This window comes from Eucalyptus grandis, chromosome 1, assembly GCF_016545825.1.
Source record: "Eucalyptus grandis isolate ANBG69807.140 chromosome 1, ASM1654582v1, whole genome shotgun sequence".
Taxonomy (NCBI): Eukaryota; Viridiplantae; Streptophyta; class Magnoliopsida; order Myrtales; family Myrtaceae; genus Eucalyptus; species Eucalyptus grandis.
In genome coordinates, this window is record NC_052612.1 from 38,213,544 (window position 1) to 38,231,940 (window position 18,397).

At 37.8% G+C, this 18,397-nt stretch overlaps 1 long non-coding RNA gene across 3 annotated transcripts; it reads left to right on the forward strand.

Moving 5' to 3' along the window:
* The first annotated feature begins 14,200 nt into the window (after positions 1-14,200).
* On the forward strand, positions 14,201-17,776 carry LOC104435895. 3 transcript variants are annotated; one of them, XR_005549308.1, is made up of 8 exons: positions 14,201-14,338; positions 14,487-14,733; positions 14,822-14,885; positions 14,991-15,055; positions 15,450-15,585; positions 15,666-15,796; positions 16,182-16,287; positions 17,362-17,776. It is a non-coding gene; the product is annotated as an uncharacterized LOC104435895 (long non-coding RNA). The 3 variants fall into 3 exon arrangements; XR_005549309.1 differs by having other exon boundaries at positions 15,453-15,585; XR_005549306.1 differs by having other exon boundaries at positions 15,499-15,585.
* The last annotated feature ends 621 nt before the right edge of the window (positions 17,777-18,397 follow it).

Consider the following 18,397-nt stretch of genomic DNA (forward strand, 5'->3'; position numbering starts at 1 on the left):
AAAAGGAAAAAATCTGCTAGAGACATGCTGCGACGATCGAATGTAAGTGAACTCGCCCGAGGTTTGAAGCGAATTGGCAGGGGGCAGTCCAAACAAACATGTCCCTTTGCTTTACAATGAGTACATCGTTTATTCTCATTTTCATCCAGTTCTCCTCTCAATGCCTGTAAAATTCTCCTTATTTCGGCTCGCCTTGAATATTGCATCCATGGACAATTCGATACCTGAATAGGCCAGAACCATGAGGAATTTAAGTTAAAAAATGGGACTGACCGAAGCTACAACTAAGTTAGCAGGAAATGACTGAGAGATACATATTCCAGGGCATTGTTGTGGTTGTTCTCCTATACCTTCGAGTAGATGGTGCTGATAATACTTGTGCATCAATAAGATGGGGTTAAAATTGATTCTGCAAATTCATTTGGGCACGACACCATGTAGGACACTAATGTTCAAGTCTACAGTTTATAAATGGTGACATTGCACATTGAAGACACCTCTATTCACTTGTATATCCAGATGCATACACATAGCTTTGGTCATTCAAGAAATGAAACGGAAATCTATGTAATTATGCAAAGCAATTTAGTATGATGGGACATTGCAAATGTCAGATAAGAACAACACCATATCAGAAAAAGGAAAAATCGGAGATGAATGGAAATCCGAAGTTGACAGATGCCATATGAAGGGCCCAACTTTGTGCAAACGACAGGACCGGTTAACCAAGGGAAAAATCAGAAGGTTTGTTATCAAAAACCTGGAATGGGTTTTGTGCTTTTGCAGCTGCAGAATTCAGTTTTGCTTCCTCTTCCTCGTCATATTCATCTTCTTCATCTTCATCATCTTCTTCATCTTCATCATCATCATCATCATTATCATCATCATCATCATCATCTCCTCCTCCTCCTCCTCCTCCTCCTTCTCCTTCTTCATCTCCTTCCTGTTCTTTGTCGTGAAAGAATTCTCCTCCTGTTTCCGGATTAAGGTAATGCTGATAAAATCAACAAAAGAGATTTGTTACTTTAGATTGATTGAAGTATGAGTATGCATCCTGACATTTCCTTTGATTCTTGCAATTGATACAACTCTTTCATACGGAAATGTAAGAGCAGTTATTATCTATTAACATGGCCATAGCATGCATGAATGGTTGCAAATCACAAACTTACAATTATTTGAGAAGTATTAGAGTAGGATACTTTCCTTTAAGGAAGTTCATAATTGGGAAAGAGAATTTTCCCACCTGTGAGGCTTTCACTTGAGGATATAATGTTCCTTTAATATTATATTATCACGTCGCATATCAAAAGTTACTCAAGAATATCAGTTGATGCATTACATCCGTACATTATATGCCAATGAAGGAAAATAAGATTCATGGCAAATTAGATAAATAGCAGGCAACATCGAAATGCATGTGTATGCATAATGTCAATCCCACAAGAAGACAGTTTACACATGTTATATGTGTTTGCAAATGTTATACATAGTGGGTTACTTGGAAAGAGTGAGGATGCTGTTCCCCCAGCCTCATCGTTTTACTTCACGTAACGGTGGACTGTTGGGAGGGGCATCGAAGTTGTGATTGTCTTGTTAAGTTAAACAACATGCATCATCTAGGCCTCTGTAGTGAATGTATTATCAGAGAACACATTCTCCCATTGAACTAACCTATCTCACGCTGATATCTATTCACATCAAACAGCACAAAAGTTAGTTGTTTCCTCACGTCTTGCTTTGCGACATAAGCACAATGCTCAATCTGCCCAACGTTGATCAAGTTTTCTGTTTTAGCATTCTGTCTTAATTCATAAAATCAGAGTTTTTTTCTCTAGTGATGCATTGCATGGGAAAAATTGCTTTTCGTGGAAGAAAACTTCTTATCAAGGCTCGTTTCCGTGAGACAGCACAGATGCATTTCGACAAAAAAGATGTTAATTTTCTCGAGGATATTGTAAAAGATGATTCATGAAAATTACAGATAAGTTTCATGAATGCCATGCAGCTGATAGCCATGGCAATTTCAGATGACAAAATCAAAACATGATCTAACAGAATTTTAAATAGACAGATTTGAAAGCACTAATTTAATGAGTATGCAACCTTTGCAAAATTATATTCTTAAGGGTATTGGCTAATAAACGAGCTTATTTAGGTCAGTAGTTCATTTGAAGTTTGCGTTCTAGCATTTTCAGCAGCAAAATTAGCATTGTACTTTTTTATTGTAGGCACAAATTATTTATAGGAGGATAAGGCTTGCAAGGGTAAATAATAATTTAAAGGACATTTGACATGGAGTAATCAAATTTGCTACATCTGAAGCTTGTTCTTCCCTTCTTCATTGAAGAGCGCTGGTATGCTTGCCCTATAATCTATATGAACACTAATGGAGTACTAAGCTTGATTGAAGAAGTAGAGGAGATATTGTTTTCAAAGAAGAGTGTCTCAGCCGAATATTCAAACTTTTACTTTCTAGTCTGAAGGATTTGCTGCTCCTCTACAGCTCTCAGATGCTGATAGCGATCTTACTCCACCTGAGATGGCTAATGTAAGTGATTTGTCTGACTTTTCTGAAGGTTCAGATGATAGTAGCATTTCACAGGTATAATGTCGAAAAGGATCGTTGCATATCAAAAGCTATCGGTTTGTCATAGGGCTTACTTCATTTCCTTCCAGGTTTCCTGTTCCTATCAGCCTCATTATAAGTTCAATAGCTTTTACCATAATTATGATGTTTTAGCTTTCAATGTTTTTTATCATTAACAGTATGCCTAGTTCTGGATTCTCAGATAAACAATCGAAGGCATTCGTTTGAAGTAATTGTTACTGCCAGTTAGCTTTAGATTATAATTTTTTCACTCCAGCAGGCAATGTTTGCCGATTGTTCTCATTAGCCCCAAATTTAGCATGTATAAATGAAACTTAAAACTTCAGTACGTTTTCACAATTTTTCATTTTAAAGCATCAGCACTCACATAAGCTAAATTCTTACCAAATAAGGAGATTTCAGTGGCTAAAATTCTGAACTTGCTCTTCAACATTCTAGTAGTCTAGAACTATAATTTCAAGGTCCATACTGAGCTTAACTAGGTCAAATAGTTTAAGGTGTCGGACTAGGAAGAAGTCAGAAACCGCTTAGCCTCATGCAGCAATCAGGCATGATATTAGAAGCCACTCAGTGAGTTTGCTGCTTAAGAAGCAAGCAAATGTGACAACTTGAAATTGCACGAGTACAGAGAAAAGGATGCTGTGTGGCGGGGGTCAGAACTCACAGACATCCTGAATGCTCATTCTATCGACCTTTGAAAAGGTTCCCAACCCATATAACCCATGCATGGTTGCATTAATCATTTAATGCCACAACCGTAGCCGCTTCACCAACAAGAGCACACTTTCCTTTTTCGCTAAACACTTTAATGGCATTAAACCATAGATCAGATGAAAAAAGTTACTAACGTTGTTTTTACATAGGAAATAAGTAGTTTTGACTGTTAATTTTCTCAGATAAAATGAATCACTTGATCGTAGATAGAACATGTGTGCATCACGGTTGCTACACGTTCTACTTTCCATTTCAACCATTTCTCTGCTTCGCGAATTTCATGCTTTATTCCATAAAAAGCAGAGAGCACGTGCTTTGTATCTCACGTACTAGCAATCAAACACGAGCCATTTTGTCTGCTCCAGCAGAACAAAAACCTTCCCACGCAACCATGGCATCGTAGCATAAAAAGAAGTCGAACAAAAGCCTAAGACACTGCGAGACCGCATATACATGTGCGAGACAGATACAGAAAAGGGAAATTTCTGACCCAAGAATTTTCAAGACCTTAAAAGTTCTTTGAGCCTAGCAGGAAAACAAAACACTTGACCTGTCAAATGGTTTTGCTTGATGAACATACCGAAAGGTTGAAACGCAAGTGATCATGAATAAGGTGAAATTTCAAAACTAAATGTAGCACACAGGTACAAGTGTGGACAGTAGTCTGAATTACACACAAGTGAGATAAAAATAGATAAATGAAAGTAATGACCGACCAAACAAGTGACAAAGAAGAAAGGAAGGAAGGAAGAAAAAAAGGCACACCTTGACCTCAGTACCTACATCCACTGAAGAAAGAGAGTCCAATGTTGACGATGATGATGAATTCCCCTGAGCATCCGCCATTTTCACCCCCTCCGAGAGCAACCCAGAAACGATTCTTGTCTTCTTTTCTTTGCGCTGCTTGTATTCGTACTGAAGCAGAGTCGGTCTAGCCTAGTACATGGTATCAAAGAGCAACGTAACGTTCGATTACGATAAGAACGAGGGACGGGATTTGAGAGTGCAACGGGGTCGTAAAAACACGTGGAGTGGAGTGCCCATTTTCAGTGAGTGCATGAAGAGAACCGTCTTTTGACGATAATTAATTACTTGTTGATTTCCTTGTGAGGCCAAAAGCAACAATGCCTGCTAAGCTGTGAAGTAAACCCAGATTACGCCTAATTTTGTAGTCTAGCGTTTTGAGCTGCAACGTTTCTTCTGTTCCTACTCGTTTCGACTCTTTCTGCATCTGGGCTTTGCTTATGAACACAGAGAGAGAGAGAGAGTGGCGTTACAGTGTCGAGCTGGTTTTATGGGTTCTGGAACGTAAGAGAGACAGAGGAAGACTCTGTATCTATAAATATTGAGGAACGCAATTCACGCGAAATCTGCAGAAAGGAGGACTCTGTTTTCACCTCCATCCTCAATCTGCTTCGCTTTCCAGTTCCAACCCATCAAAAACTCAACTAAAATCAGCGGCGCTCCTTTCGATGGACAGCGTGATTCATGTCAGTTCAGATAGTGCCCAAGTAGTCAAATTTGGAATAGATCCCCGACTAAACATCAAATGTCTGACAACCGTTTGGCCCAGATTTCTTTCCATTTCCAGCGTGCTCATTCTTGGCTAGTACAAATCTGTACGTTGTTTGTAAAAGCTTTAGCGCTTTCAGTGCAACATTGAACTCCGTTCTAACTTCTTGCCACGTTAAATTCATGTTATTTATATCGTTTTTAAGATTATGGGCGCTCGCTCCATATTGAGTTTGAATGTTCGATTCAAACTCAAAAAAATTCAAGAATAAAAAGGAAAATAAAATAAAAAATACGCGAAACGCCAGGCAACAATTCAAAGCTCCCAAATAGGCTTATATCAAATGGTAAAAGGAAAGTGAGAGGTTGTTAAAGAAGTTCTTAAAGAAAGAAGCTATGTTGATATGGCATAAGTATTCCGACGCCATCGATCGTATGTAAGAGTTTTCCTAATGTGAACTAAATTAATTGATATTGTAATTTACTGTTTTTACGGTTATCGTAAAACATGGTTGGTCTAAGTTGAGATAGAATGTTTATTAATTAGTTTAATATAAATTTTGGATAGTGTGGGCTAAGTTGAGTCGGCCAGTAATGAGAGGACTCACTGAAAACTCTAAATAAATAGTGCGAAGTCTCTCTTCTAACCCTATTTCTCACATGTATCATCACCTAACATGTGTTTACCTATATGCTAAACGTGAGGGGGCTGTCTCATTGATGAGGTTCAAGGTACTATTCTTGATATAATTTATTATGAAATTTTTTCAAACCTTTCAAGTTTCAAATTTTAAGTTGTGGACATATGATTTGGACATATGATTTGCTGCTTGAGAAAATAGTAATAGAATTTATTTACTGTCCATGAGAACACTTGAAAAGAGGTTTGTTTGCGGATTGCACAGCTATAAGATGATGGAAGCATTATTTGCTTGAATATAATCGATTTTGCCCTAATTTGTACGAATTAGCCTTAATTAGTACGGATCTTGCCATAATTTGTGATTTTCGAGACTTGTTGTTCAATAAAAATTAAATTAAATCACAAATTTGGATTGGGGGAGACGAGACAAGCAAGAGGGTTGGTGGCGCGTTGCCGGGGGATGCCGCATGCGCCCCTACGCGCAGCCACGCGCCGCTGGGCGTCGAACTTGCGCCGCACGTGAGCTCCACGCGCCGCGCACTCAGGCAACGCGTGTGAGCGCGTGGAGCCTCCGTTTGGCGCGTGGCTGGTGGCATTGGACTCGTATGGTGATTTCCTATCTTGTGGTATATTTATTTTATATGTTTGATGGTTTTATTGATGTGAAATTGCATATGAAATCCCTAAATACGTGTATTTTAAATGAATTTTTGCGTATTTTTCCTTGTATTTTTCTGTGATTTTGGAAATACAAGTATTGTGTTATATGTATAATATCACATAATCATTATAAATGTGTGATCTATCAATAAAAATCAAACTTTATTGTGAACTGAAGCTGGCTTAATGAGATAAAACCATTATGGAATAGTAATTGAGCTATATATTAAGCTAATAAGAAACAGTAAATGTTATAAAACTTTTGTTGCTCAAGCATACTCCTTGACACGCTGATAATCTTTGAATGATGGACGTCTTAAGAACTCATGACCAAACTGATTGTACTGATTAACATATTTGTTATATGTGGGTAATGCATGTCGATTAAGTTACTGCATATTGTACATGAACTCATTTGGTCACTTGTTAATGTCTATCGAGTTGAATATTTTTATGGTTAAGAAGTATGACAATATTTATGTAGAGCAATAGTATCTACTGTTATAGTTTAGATATTTAGTTTTGTGGTTTGACTCAATTTATAGGCCACTGGTTGAAGTAATGATATTTGTTACCTAAAATTGATTAATAAATCAGTTGTTGGCCTTTGAGTTATTTTTGCCTTATGAACTCATGAGTGATAATGGATCACCTGTCAAGTTTGTCGATTTGGTGTACCCTGTATTACTATTGATGTTAATTTGTGAGAGATATTATAGATCGGCATTATTTTTATGTTGTTCTGGTAATATGTAATTGTGGTGTATAAGAAATGTTTTATTCTTTGTTATGAGAAGTTTTTTTGTTACTGTGATCAATGATCTCATTGGAATCTGTCTTTCAAGTTCGCTGTATATATATATGATTAATTTTATTAATGAATAAAACAATATAATTAGCATGATATGTGATTTTGGTGATATGCTGCCCTTATCACTAAAGTTAAAATCACATGTATATGGTATATGTGAGGAGTAAAGTTTATATCATTGGTATGAGAGAATTTTAATGATTCAATTGAGTAGTGACCGACAAAGTGGCACGTTTGATTGAGTTTGAGAAATTTCGGTCTCGTATGATGATTGGGATGTCTCATGATCTAATGCGTGGTCATATTCCCAAAGGATGTGATTGTGTATTAGTTTATGGAGGGATACATGATAGTGTGGTGGAGGAGTGACTGATTCTAGTGATTCATATGTTCAAAGGTGATGAATTCACGAAGAATTGGAATATATTCTCATAACCGCTATCATGTGGGGAGTGTACAACTACATGTTATGTATTCAGCCCAAATGTGATTATATGATTATGCGTGTAACTCTCTGGATGTGTACTTGTATGTCAAGTTACACAGTGCTCACATGATGCTAATTATATACATTACTTGGTTTTCAGTCACATTTTCTGTAATTAATAACTTCATTATTATTGAGGTTTTTACTGCTTCAAATTTTAAGTTGTGGACATATGATTTGCTGCTTGAGAAAATAGCAATAGAATTTGTTTACTGTCCATGAGAACACTTGAAAATAGGTTTGCTTGTGGATTGCACTACTATAAGATGATGGAAGCCTTAGTTATTTGAAATTATGTCTTGTCTGATATTGAAATTAGGACACATCTGCAAAGATTGTGTTTAAGTCCTAATGACATATACATTTCGTATATATTTAAAAGGTTGTTTCTGAAAGTTTTCTATTTAAGGATAATAGTACGATGGAAAATCACTGTGTCTTTGTCTTTGCCTAAATAGATAATTGTGATATAGACAATTGTGGAATCTCCTATACCATAGACTAAATTATTTATAGTGAAGAAATAATTATTTCTTTAAAAGATTCTTTTAGAGTGAATGTGTCATTAATAATTTATTTTGATATAAAGTTACGCCAAATAGATACAAAATCTATATTGTGTAAGTGGAGAATTTTGTAACAAATGTTTCAAGTAAACTTGTGTGTAGACTGAAAAGTCTTATTTATAGTCTTAAGCAAGTTTCTAAACAATCTTATTAAAGTTTCATAGTGTTGTTATTTTGTTCAATTGGGAACAAAGTAATTCAATATACTGTAAGGTCAGTGGAAGGAAATTTATTTTTTCTCATACTTTATGTACATAATATTTTGTTTACAAGTTGTAACCTTGAGACATCTTATATCCTTTGTATTGAGATCTGTAAGGATTGTTTTTGCGATATTATATTAGATTTTCTCGGAGGACATTTGCTGATTGTATATTGGAAATATTCAATATACATTATTGCAAGCCAGGAATTGCTCATGTTGTTAAGGGTGATGGACTAAATCTATCACATTATCCTTATTTAGATATTGAGAAAATCTAATTAAAGGATGTACCTTGTGTCGGTGCATTTAAAAGTATAATGTATGCTCGAATTTGCACTAGACTAAATGTTGTCTTTGTGACGGGACTCTAGACAGATATCGGTCAAATCCAGAACATGATCATTGGGTTGCTGTCAAAAAGATTTTAAGGTACTTAAAGAAGACGAGATTATATGCTAATTTACAGATATGTTCAATTCTTGCAATTAGTAGGGTATTTAAATGTAAACTTTTATGGCTGTTAGGATGATATAATATCAATAACAAGATACAAATTTATGTTAGCAGGAAGTGCAATAAAATAAATAAAGTTCTATGTCATCTTCTACTATGTAAGCAGTGTTAGTAACATTCTTGTAGGTTATGTTACTTGGGCTATTAAGCTCCAAAACCTAATGACGGATTTGATCGTTTTAACTTGATGGATAGACCCATATGGTTGTATTGAGATAATAAATTTGTAGTATTATTTATTTACTACAGATGTCTCAAGGGGTCTAAATATATGGTGGTCAAATATTTTTTACCATAAAGAAACGGTACATAAATGTGACTTATAATATAACATATTTTCAAAGATGATGTGGTTGTAGATCCACTAACTAAAGGCCTACGCCCATGTGTATTTGAGTGACATGTCATTAGCATGGGCCTAGGAATATCTTCGGATACTGTTGTTTAGTGGGAGCTATTTTGGCTTTACTCTGATAAAGATTTCATCTATGTTCGTTATACTTTGTAATGGTTTGATATGTATCAACTTTTGCATTCAATAAAATATTTTTGAATGTATTGTTATTATGTTGAATACATATTGATAAAGTCTCAAGGGATTGCATAAACCTTGAGTGAAGGCTAGGGGCATCCGGGCATCTAGTTATTAGCCTTATGCATATGTCTTGTAATACATAAAGAAAGGTTAACCATAAGAACAAGACATATGTGGGTTCATTAGAATCATAAAGCATTCTCTAGCAGCACAAGTTTTTGTGACACCTAAGGTAAGAGAATGTTGACTGACAAATAGGGTCTCTCTATGAGAGATGTTATTCATTTGACACACCATTATATTAAATCCATATCAATAAAGTTGAGAACACTCGTGACCATGGAAGGCTCTGTGTGTATACATGCAGTTACCGCCATGATTCAGTGTTTAAGACTTTATGGGATATGATTGACTATTAAGAATTATCTCTGGACCAAATGTGCGCACATACAATATAGTCCAAGTGGGAGAATGTAAGAGTTTTCCTAATGTGGACTAAATTAATTAATATTGTAATTTACTGTTTTTATGGTTACCGTAAAACAAGGTTGGTCTAAGGTGATATATAAGGTTTCTTAATTAGTTTAATATGGGCTGGCTAGTGTGGGCCAAGTTGAGTCTGACTTATAATGAGAGGGACTGGCTGGAAACTCTATAAATAGTGCTCAAGTCTCTCTTCTAACCCTAATTCTCACATGTATCCTCACCTAAGGGGTGTTTACCTAACGCTAAACGTGAGGAGGGCCGTCTCATTGAGCTAGTGATACAGAGGGCAATAGAGGAGAAGGACTTGATGCGTGGATTCCCTTGATATATGTGGGTAATCATTTTTCTGCTTCGCTTTATGTTCGATGAATCCCAAAACAGGTGCGTTAATCTTTCTACTCAATTATGCATGTTCATGTTCTTGTTATGGTTATGGAGATCTTGGGGTTGCGCAATTTGCGTCCAACATCGTAGTCACATGCTCTAATCTTATTAGAATTTGATCTTGACAGTGCCCAAAAAAGGAAAACAACCGTGTATCATCCTAATCATTTTTTTAGGTGAGGAAATTCTAAAACCGACATACTCGACTAAAACGATGTGTCATAAGGTATTGAATGCCGGGAAAGGTATGTCAAAATCAGGTTTTGAATGAACGAACCTTCTTTTTATTATTATTATTTAATACTCGTTTCTTTTCCTTTTCCAATAATCTGAATGATAAAGTTGTATATTATACTCATCATCCTGCCTTTAATTTGGTTTATCAATTGGACCTACCCTTCAGCCCCTTACGCATAGTACTCGGTGATGCGAGGAAACACTACAACAAGAAATAGATAAAGAGAACAAGCAATCACAAGTATTTAAGGCTCTTAAAGTATGTTCAACTCAAATTGATCGCAAAGTAGTGTATCGGACGAGTAATAGATACTGTCTCCTTCATTCAAATGTTCCAGTAGAAATTACTGGAGGAATGGTGGAAATTTCAGCTATTTAATACCAAATTCTTACGTCAACACTGTCTAAATCAGATCATTGATCCATTGGTACGTGCATTAATAGGTAGCATGATATTGGATAAGGAGTAATTTTAGGGTTATAAGGTGCAGATTTGGAGGCTACATCTGGGGCGTTCCCCCACATCATCCAGATGTTTCCATTCGTCTTGAGTTCACTGATTTGAATAGAGAAGAAATCTTACTTGCATTCTGGGTAGAAGCAGATCATTCCATGCATACATATTTTCATTTTATTCGCCCGTATGAAGGACGGGCTACGCAGAACACAAGCAGGAGGAATAGGATCATTACAGGTCATTATCATACACGTCGACGTTGGATGGCTAATGAACACTGACGAAGCCAATGGAAGGACACCCATCACAGCACAGTGCTTGTCCCACCAGCTTTTTTAGTTACACACATAATCATGATAATTAACCAACTGCACAGTGCACACCAGATCGAACAATACACGTGGTCTCATCTGTATATACTAGAGACCTTCTTCATGCATCACCACCCGCAACGGAACATCCTGATAATCAAGCAGCGGGCTGGGAAGGTGGAGAGAGGAAAGGGAGGGGAGGGGAAGTGGAGGAAGGTGGAGTCGGTGGAAAAGGGAAGAAGGGAACCAAGGGTGGTGTCGGGAATGTCGGGAATGGCGGGATGTTGAACGAGGGAGTAGCCGGCAGTTTACGAGCCGCTCTTGCCGGGCGTATTTGCGCCGACACCAGCAGAGAAGCGCACACGAGGATCACCATGTATTTGGAATAGTGTGATGGTGCCATGACCGTCATTGTTTGCCAATTGGGACTATCCTGGGCTGCTATTCGAAGGAAGAGGAAGGAAGGCTTTTTATAGCAAAAACAAGAATATACGATTCATCAGGTTGGCCATGGTGGAAATGAATGGCCTCCGGGTTTGGTAAGGGCCTGGCAACCTTTTGCGCTCTAATAAATAGAACCAAGCCAGCACAGCACAGTACGAGAGAGTGCGGTTAGCTTTCAAGTAACCCCACAGTTTCATAATACCATAAAGCCTGTCGGTTTGATCTAACTAGGAGTACGTACAGAATATGATATATGTGGACTACGGATGGTTTACATAAGTAGAACAAAGGCTGAGATGGTAGTTGGTCCTTGCTCATTTGCTTTAATTTGATGGCCATTGCGTCTGCAAGGCAGTTGAGACTTTCAGGGCCAATTAAAGAGAACAAACATTCCATGAGAGCCCTTTCATGTTGGCCAACATTTACTAGAAATACTCCTTCATTGTAAAGTGCGTGTGTACATGAATAAAAGAAAAGAAGATAAGTGATTTGAAAGTTCTAAAACTCATCAGGACAGTGCAATAGAGTTTTAAAATTCACAAAAATTACATTCAAATCTTGTAACCTGTCAAAATAGTACAATATGAGTTGTTCCATAAACTCCATTCAACTTGGTTATTGAAAAAATGCTGACGTTTTCTTTCTATACTTGTGGCGATGAAGTAGCTAAAACAATGTTATTTTTATACAAATAAAATTTTACTTAAATTAAAATATAAGGTAATTTAATATATATATATATATTTGTAAAGGTGATCAACCCTCTTGTTATTATCCCACCATCATCGGGTCATTGGGTCCTTACCAATGATTGACGACTCTCATTGACCACAAGGGACGACCGTTGCTAGCCATCTTTGTCCCTCCTCCTCCCGACGTGTCGACCATTGCCCCCAATGACCGATGAGGGCCGGAACTCTCACTAGGTTTGGGCAAGAGGTGACCTCGCCTATGGTTGGCAAGGGTGATCTCACCCAAAGCAAGGGTCACCTCGCCTAGCTCTCTTTGGGCATTACTGGTGGTCAACCATTAATGAAAAAGAAAGAAAAAAGGAAAACAATTCAGAAAAAGGGTAAAGAATTAAAATGCTTTTAACCAATCGAAAAGTCAAGTTCTTTTTTAAAATTGATATAATCATTCCAAGTTTTTATTTGAAATAAAATTTTGCCTAAAGTGACAAATTTATCACAAACTTTTTTTTTATTAAGATGAAAAATACTTTAACGTAACACATTTTTAAAACTTTTTTCAATATGAAAAAAAAATAATCTCAAACTAAATTTTGCATTTTAAATTTTTCTTCTTCTTCTTCTTCTTCCGGCGGAGGAAGCTAAAATTTGTTATGATAATGTAATTGAGTATTAAAACAAAGAAGGCCTAGCGAGGGCAATCAATCTTAAAACTTGTCAAATTTGTATAATCGGCGAGGGCATGAGTTCTTTCCTCCGCGGCCCGCCATGGCTAGCGGAGGAAAGTGAGAAGAAAAGAAAAAGGAAAAAGGAAAAACGGAAAAAATAAGATGAAAATGTTTTTGGTGAGGTAAATGTGTCACGGTTCGTAAAATTTGGGATTTTTCATATCACCAAAAAAAAAAAAAAAAAAATTGGGTAAATTTGTCACTTTAGGCAAAGTTTGGGGTTTTTGGTGGTCTTTTCCTTATTTGAAATAAGATCTACTTGACCCTTATTTTAAAAATGCTAAGGTTATTTTTGGGACAAGTATAAAAATAATTGAAGTATACTGTAAGTTCTAAAATTTGTTAGGATAGTGTAATTGAGTATTAAAACTAATGGAAAAAACTTGTCAAATTGATATAATATGAGTTCTTTTGTTAATTCCATCCAACTTGACTAAATGAAAATATTGGCGTTATTTTTTTATTAATATTTTCTTTATATGTGGTGATGATGTGGCTAAAACAACGTTGTTTTAGTCCAAGTTTGATTTTTAAAACAATTTTTATTTAAACTAAATTAATATATATGTGGTATTTTAATTTATAATGAAAGGTGATCAACTCTCATCGCTATTGCCCCACCATTATTAGGTCGCTTGGCCTCAGCCTTGGTGACCCTCACCGACAGTAGGTGACGGCCCCCGTAGTGCCAGCCTCAGGCTACGCAACCCTCATTTAACTTTCAAGGGTGGCCTCACCTGGCCAGCTAACACAACGTTACCCAAGGCAAGGGTTGCATTGCTGGTGGTTGGCCATCACTTGAGATCGGCCACTAATCGGCCACTAGCGAAGAAGAAAGAAAAAAGGTAAAAATTCAAGAAAAAAGGTAAATTATTAAAATGCTTTTTGATCACTCAGAAAGTCAAGTCCTTTTTTGAAATAAATATAATCACTTTATGCCTTTATTTAAAAGAAGATTTACTTTAAACTTTTATTTTTATTTAAGAAAATGACGAGACTTTGGAACTTTGTTTGGAAATATCCGAAAGAAGAAGCAACAAGTTCGGATTTCGTTGACGAGGATGTGAAGCTTCTCATGGTGCCGAGCTACCGAGCGAGAGTTTTACGGGTGGGCTGGGCCGGGCCAATGGGCCTTTTTTCAGGTGATGAGTTTCACTGTCCTCTGTCGTCAAATTCGGTTAAGACAACGGAAAGCCGTCAGCAATCGCGGCAAACCGACGGACATGCTGTGCACCACCGCACTGTCCTGCTGTCCGAGGCCGAGCGCTCGTCCTCCGCTTGCGAAATCCCCTCTCCTTCATCGCCCGGCTCTTCCCCTCTCTTCTCTCTCCAGCTCTCCCACCGGGTAACCCCTCCAATTCCTTTGCTTTTACTCTCGCTCGCTCGCTCGCTCGCTTTCCCAAGTTCTCATTGAGGAGCACCAGTTGGAATTCTACTTAATTCCGTCCGAATGGCATTGCGTCGTCTCATCTGAATCCTTGTCTCTGCTTTAGGAGGCGCAACTCGTGGGGCTGGACGTGGACTTGGAGATGGGTCTCTCGATTTCTCTCCCTTTACTTGTCCCTCCTCACCTCTGTCTCTGTTTCACAGGCCCACCAGTATCCTCCCTCTCCTTCCTTCGCTCACGCCTGCGAGGATGTCCACACTTACTATGCCCAGCTCGGGACTTCGAGAGGCCATGCTCTTCAGAAAAAGCTGCATTCCCTCATCTCTCCTCATCGCTCCTTGTCCTACAAGCAGGTCACCTCCGATTCCTGATTCTTGATGTTGGTGTCGTATCACATATCATGTATGTACGTATAAAGAAGCATCTTCTTTCGATAATCAGGTGTGGGATGCCCTCAAGATCCTCGATGCTGCTGATGTCGATAACCCCGAAGCTTCCCCGGGGTGTATGGTTTCTTATACCCGTTATCGACATCCCATTAGTATTTCGTACGCATGTATCCTTATGCAACTCTTAGAAATGAACTATTTTTCTTCTTCTTGTTGCGCAGAGTTGAAATTTATACTCTCAAGATCGTGCCAAAGGCTTTAGCTGGGAAGCCTGAGGGATGGAATCGTGAGTCACTTCCATTATTTCTCTGTTAATTGCGCACCGTACATAATACATATTGTAGTGCTCGGGTGTTTATGTACCAAAGCAGCTCAGAGTATGTTGGGTGCTACTTTCTTTCCTTTTGCCCTCTCATTGAAGTCATTTTCTAAGTGAAGTGGCTTGGTTGTTTCCTTGGTTCCAAACAAGCTCTTCAGTGAGTTGACCATTGTTGAAATTGGGGGCTCTGAGGTATGGTGCGAATGCAATGATCTGAGAAATCCAGTTGAAAAGATTGTTTATGATGATTATTTACTTCAGACATTAAGATGAACCCAGTCTGATCAGTTGAAATTCGATCACTAAACCCAACTTTTACCTTCTGTGGTGACATCATAATTGGCTTTGATGTGTCCTATAGCAGTTGCAATAGATTCAGAAGTGTTCACACGAGTATACAACTTTTCTAGGGGAGCATTTATGGCCTCGTTCTTATGGGTTAATTGATCGCGTGGCACTGAGCGATTTACACAACCTTCGCCCATCTGATATAAATGGTAAGGAAGTGATCCTGCGTTAGTGTAAATGGAGATGCCAATCAGAACATGGAATAACTCACCATAATTGTCCCTTGCAGTTAATTCATCTAGAGGAAACAAGTACTATGGAGAATGTGCTTTTACCTCCGCTAAATGTCTGAGACCAGCAAACAAGGAAGCTGCTATTGACACAGAATCAGATAGCAAGAGATGGGCTCCGCCTAGGCAGGTCTACTCTTCTTCATGACTTTGCACGCTTACAATACTTCAGCATAGCTAAAACAGTGGAACATAGTTTCAAAATTTGGGGGACAGCCTCTGAGCATGTTGTAAGGGGTTAAGTGTGGTTGTGGCAATGTCCACATTATCTTGAAACTTACCAATAGCATACAGGCCACAATAGGTATTGCTTCCTAATTGAATACTGAATGTTTAATGAATCAAATGATTCGTGAATCTTCAGGACAATTGCATCTGCTTTTATGCTAATCTGGTATGAATTGGTCTAATCTTTCCATTTAGTTGATTAGTCGTATGTTTATTTTTCCGTAGCTCATATCTTCTTCATGGCATGAGATTGGGACACTATGCTCATGTTCTTTTCCGATCATCAGGTTAGAGGGGATGTTGCACGGGCATTAATGTATATGGCTGTCTGCTATGGGTCTCATCAACCAGGTGGAGGCCCTGATCTTCGCCTCTCTGATTCTCCAAGCATTGGTAGGCTGAATTAATTTAGTGCATCTTTCTCTTTCTGCATCTGCTACCCCTCGACCTACATATTCTTACTTTATTGTTTGCAATGATAACTAGGACTGATGTTTTACCTTTAGCATGAGAACTCTTAGATCTGTCTGTCCCCTTCTGTCATGTTAAGCTTAATGTAAGCTTTCTAGTGGAAGACACTCTTAAAACCCGACTAGACTTCCAACAACATACTTGCTTCTCTGCTTCCTCCCTTTAACTTTTCCTTTTTTTTCCCTCAATTCAGTACTTAATTTGGTCATGCTTTATGAGGTAGGATAAGACTGAGATTATAGACATTTGATTCCTCTTGCTCTTGACAATCAACATAGTAAAAATGTCAACTAGGACCTTTCCAAATGATTCATAACCTAATGCCGGCATTTGAGATGTAGGGACTCATTTGGGAAAATTTTCTGTTTGTAAGGATGATACTGAAGCTTGGGGACCAAATTCCTCCTCAATATTGTATAGGTTTTAAGTGGAATCAAGTACCACATGAGAAGAACGTTACTTTTTTTTGGGCTTGTCTTATTCCTATTCATTAATGTTTGAGCTTTAGCATTTCTTGAGCCAAATCTTAGACAGAAAAGTCAAATCCGGGACTCTCTGTTGTCTTTCAAAATTGATCCTCTTCGAATGTCTCGGTGGAGTTTTCTGATATTAACATAGGAGTTTATGCCTTTTTCTTTTCTTTTTTTTTTTTTCATTTTTCTCATATACTGAGCGTATATCTAGTTATCTCATAAGCTTAAACGGTGTTAGTATAATTTAAGATGACGGTTTCTAGTTTTGGTATATTCCTAGTTCTGTCTGATCATTGACACTCTTCTACTCTGTCCTTTTGCACCTCCATCACAGCTAGCTTGATTTTCTGGCAGTTTAAACATCAGATTCCAAGGACTTATTCTTCATGTTTATCTTTTTGCCTGTCTTCTCTGCCGGTTCTCCATTTTCAACTGGGAAGTTGAACATTCTACTTTCTCAGGTCGAATAAATTTAGCTTTTGACAGAACATGTCTTATGATGTGTGCCACTGATTTAATGCAGAGAAAAGGGAGATGGGACTGCTTTCTACACTGCTGAGATGGAATAAACTCGATCCACCTTCAAGGGAAGAGAAGCAGAGAAATGACCGGATATGCAAGTTTTATCAGCATAATAGAAATCCTTTTGTTGATCATCCAGAGTATGCTGATCTGATATGGAAGCAAAAATAGTTATGGCGATTCAATCGTGTCATTGTCAATAAAAAATAAAAAATTATGGTTAATCCATGTAACATGAACAGACAAACAATATGATTGTACTGTAAGGCGGCATGTCTATGTGTGCTGCCAGTCGATTCATTTGTCGTCACACCAAAAGGCCCTCAGACTTGCATTCTATTACATTGCTTCCAGTACTTCCCATTTGACTGGGAGTGTATACCAAATGCAGTCCTACTTATTTAGCTGCTTCTCTTGTTTTGGGGTTGGATTTTGTTAAGAGGAAGATCGTGCATAAATCACAGCACTTGCCTAGGGCGAAGGGCTGTGGCATTCTGTTTCTTTTGTTTTCTTAATCAAAGTATTTCTTGATAAAAAGTGGTCTGCATGGTTTAAACTTTTTTGTGTTTGGAAATCCGGTGAAATTCAGTGGAAATCTAGGAATTGCGTTTCTCTCTCGAAAATCTACAAAGTGCTTTCCCGGGCTGTTGTAATAAGTTTATTTGACGGAATTCAGTTCCTTTTTTAGAGCACAAGGAGGGAGGTACGTATAGCCTTTAGCTATGGAATGGTGCATAGGAGGTACAGGGCAGGAGAAAAAGTTCAGTTCAAGGGACTGCTGATTTATATAGGACGTAACTGAATTAAGGGAGCAGCTTGGAATTCAAAAGCAGAATGGTGGAGTTCAATTTAGAGATGGCCTGAACTGAGGCCATAGAACGACAGAGGAGGAGCACTGAAGCCACATTTCAACATGGAAATGGGTATTTAATTACTCATGAAAGTAAGATGCTAAAATAGATCCACATAAAGAACATACGATCGTATTTTTTGTAAGTCAGCACATAAAGAACATACGATCGTAGGTTTTGTAATGT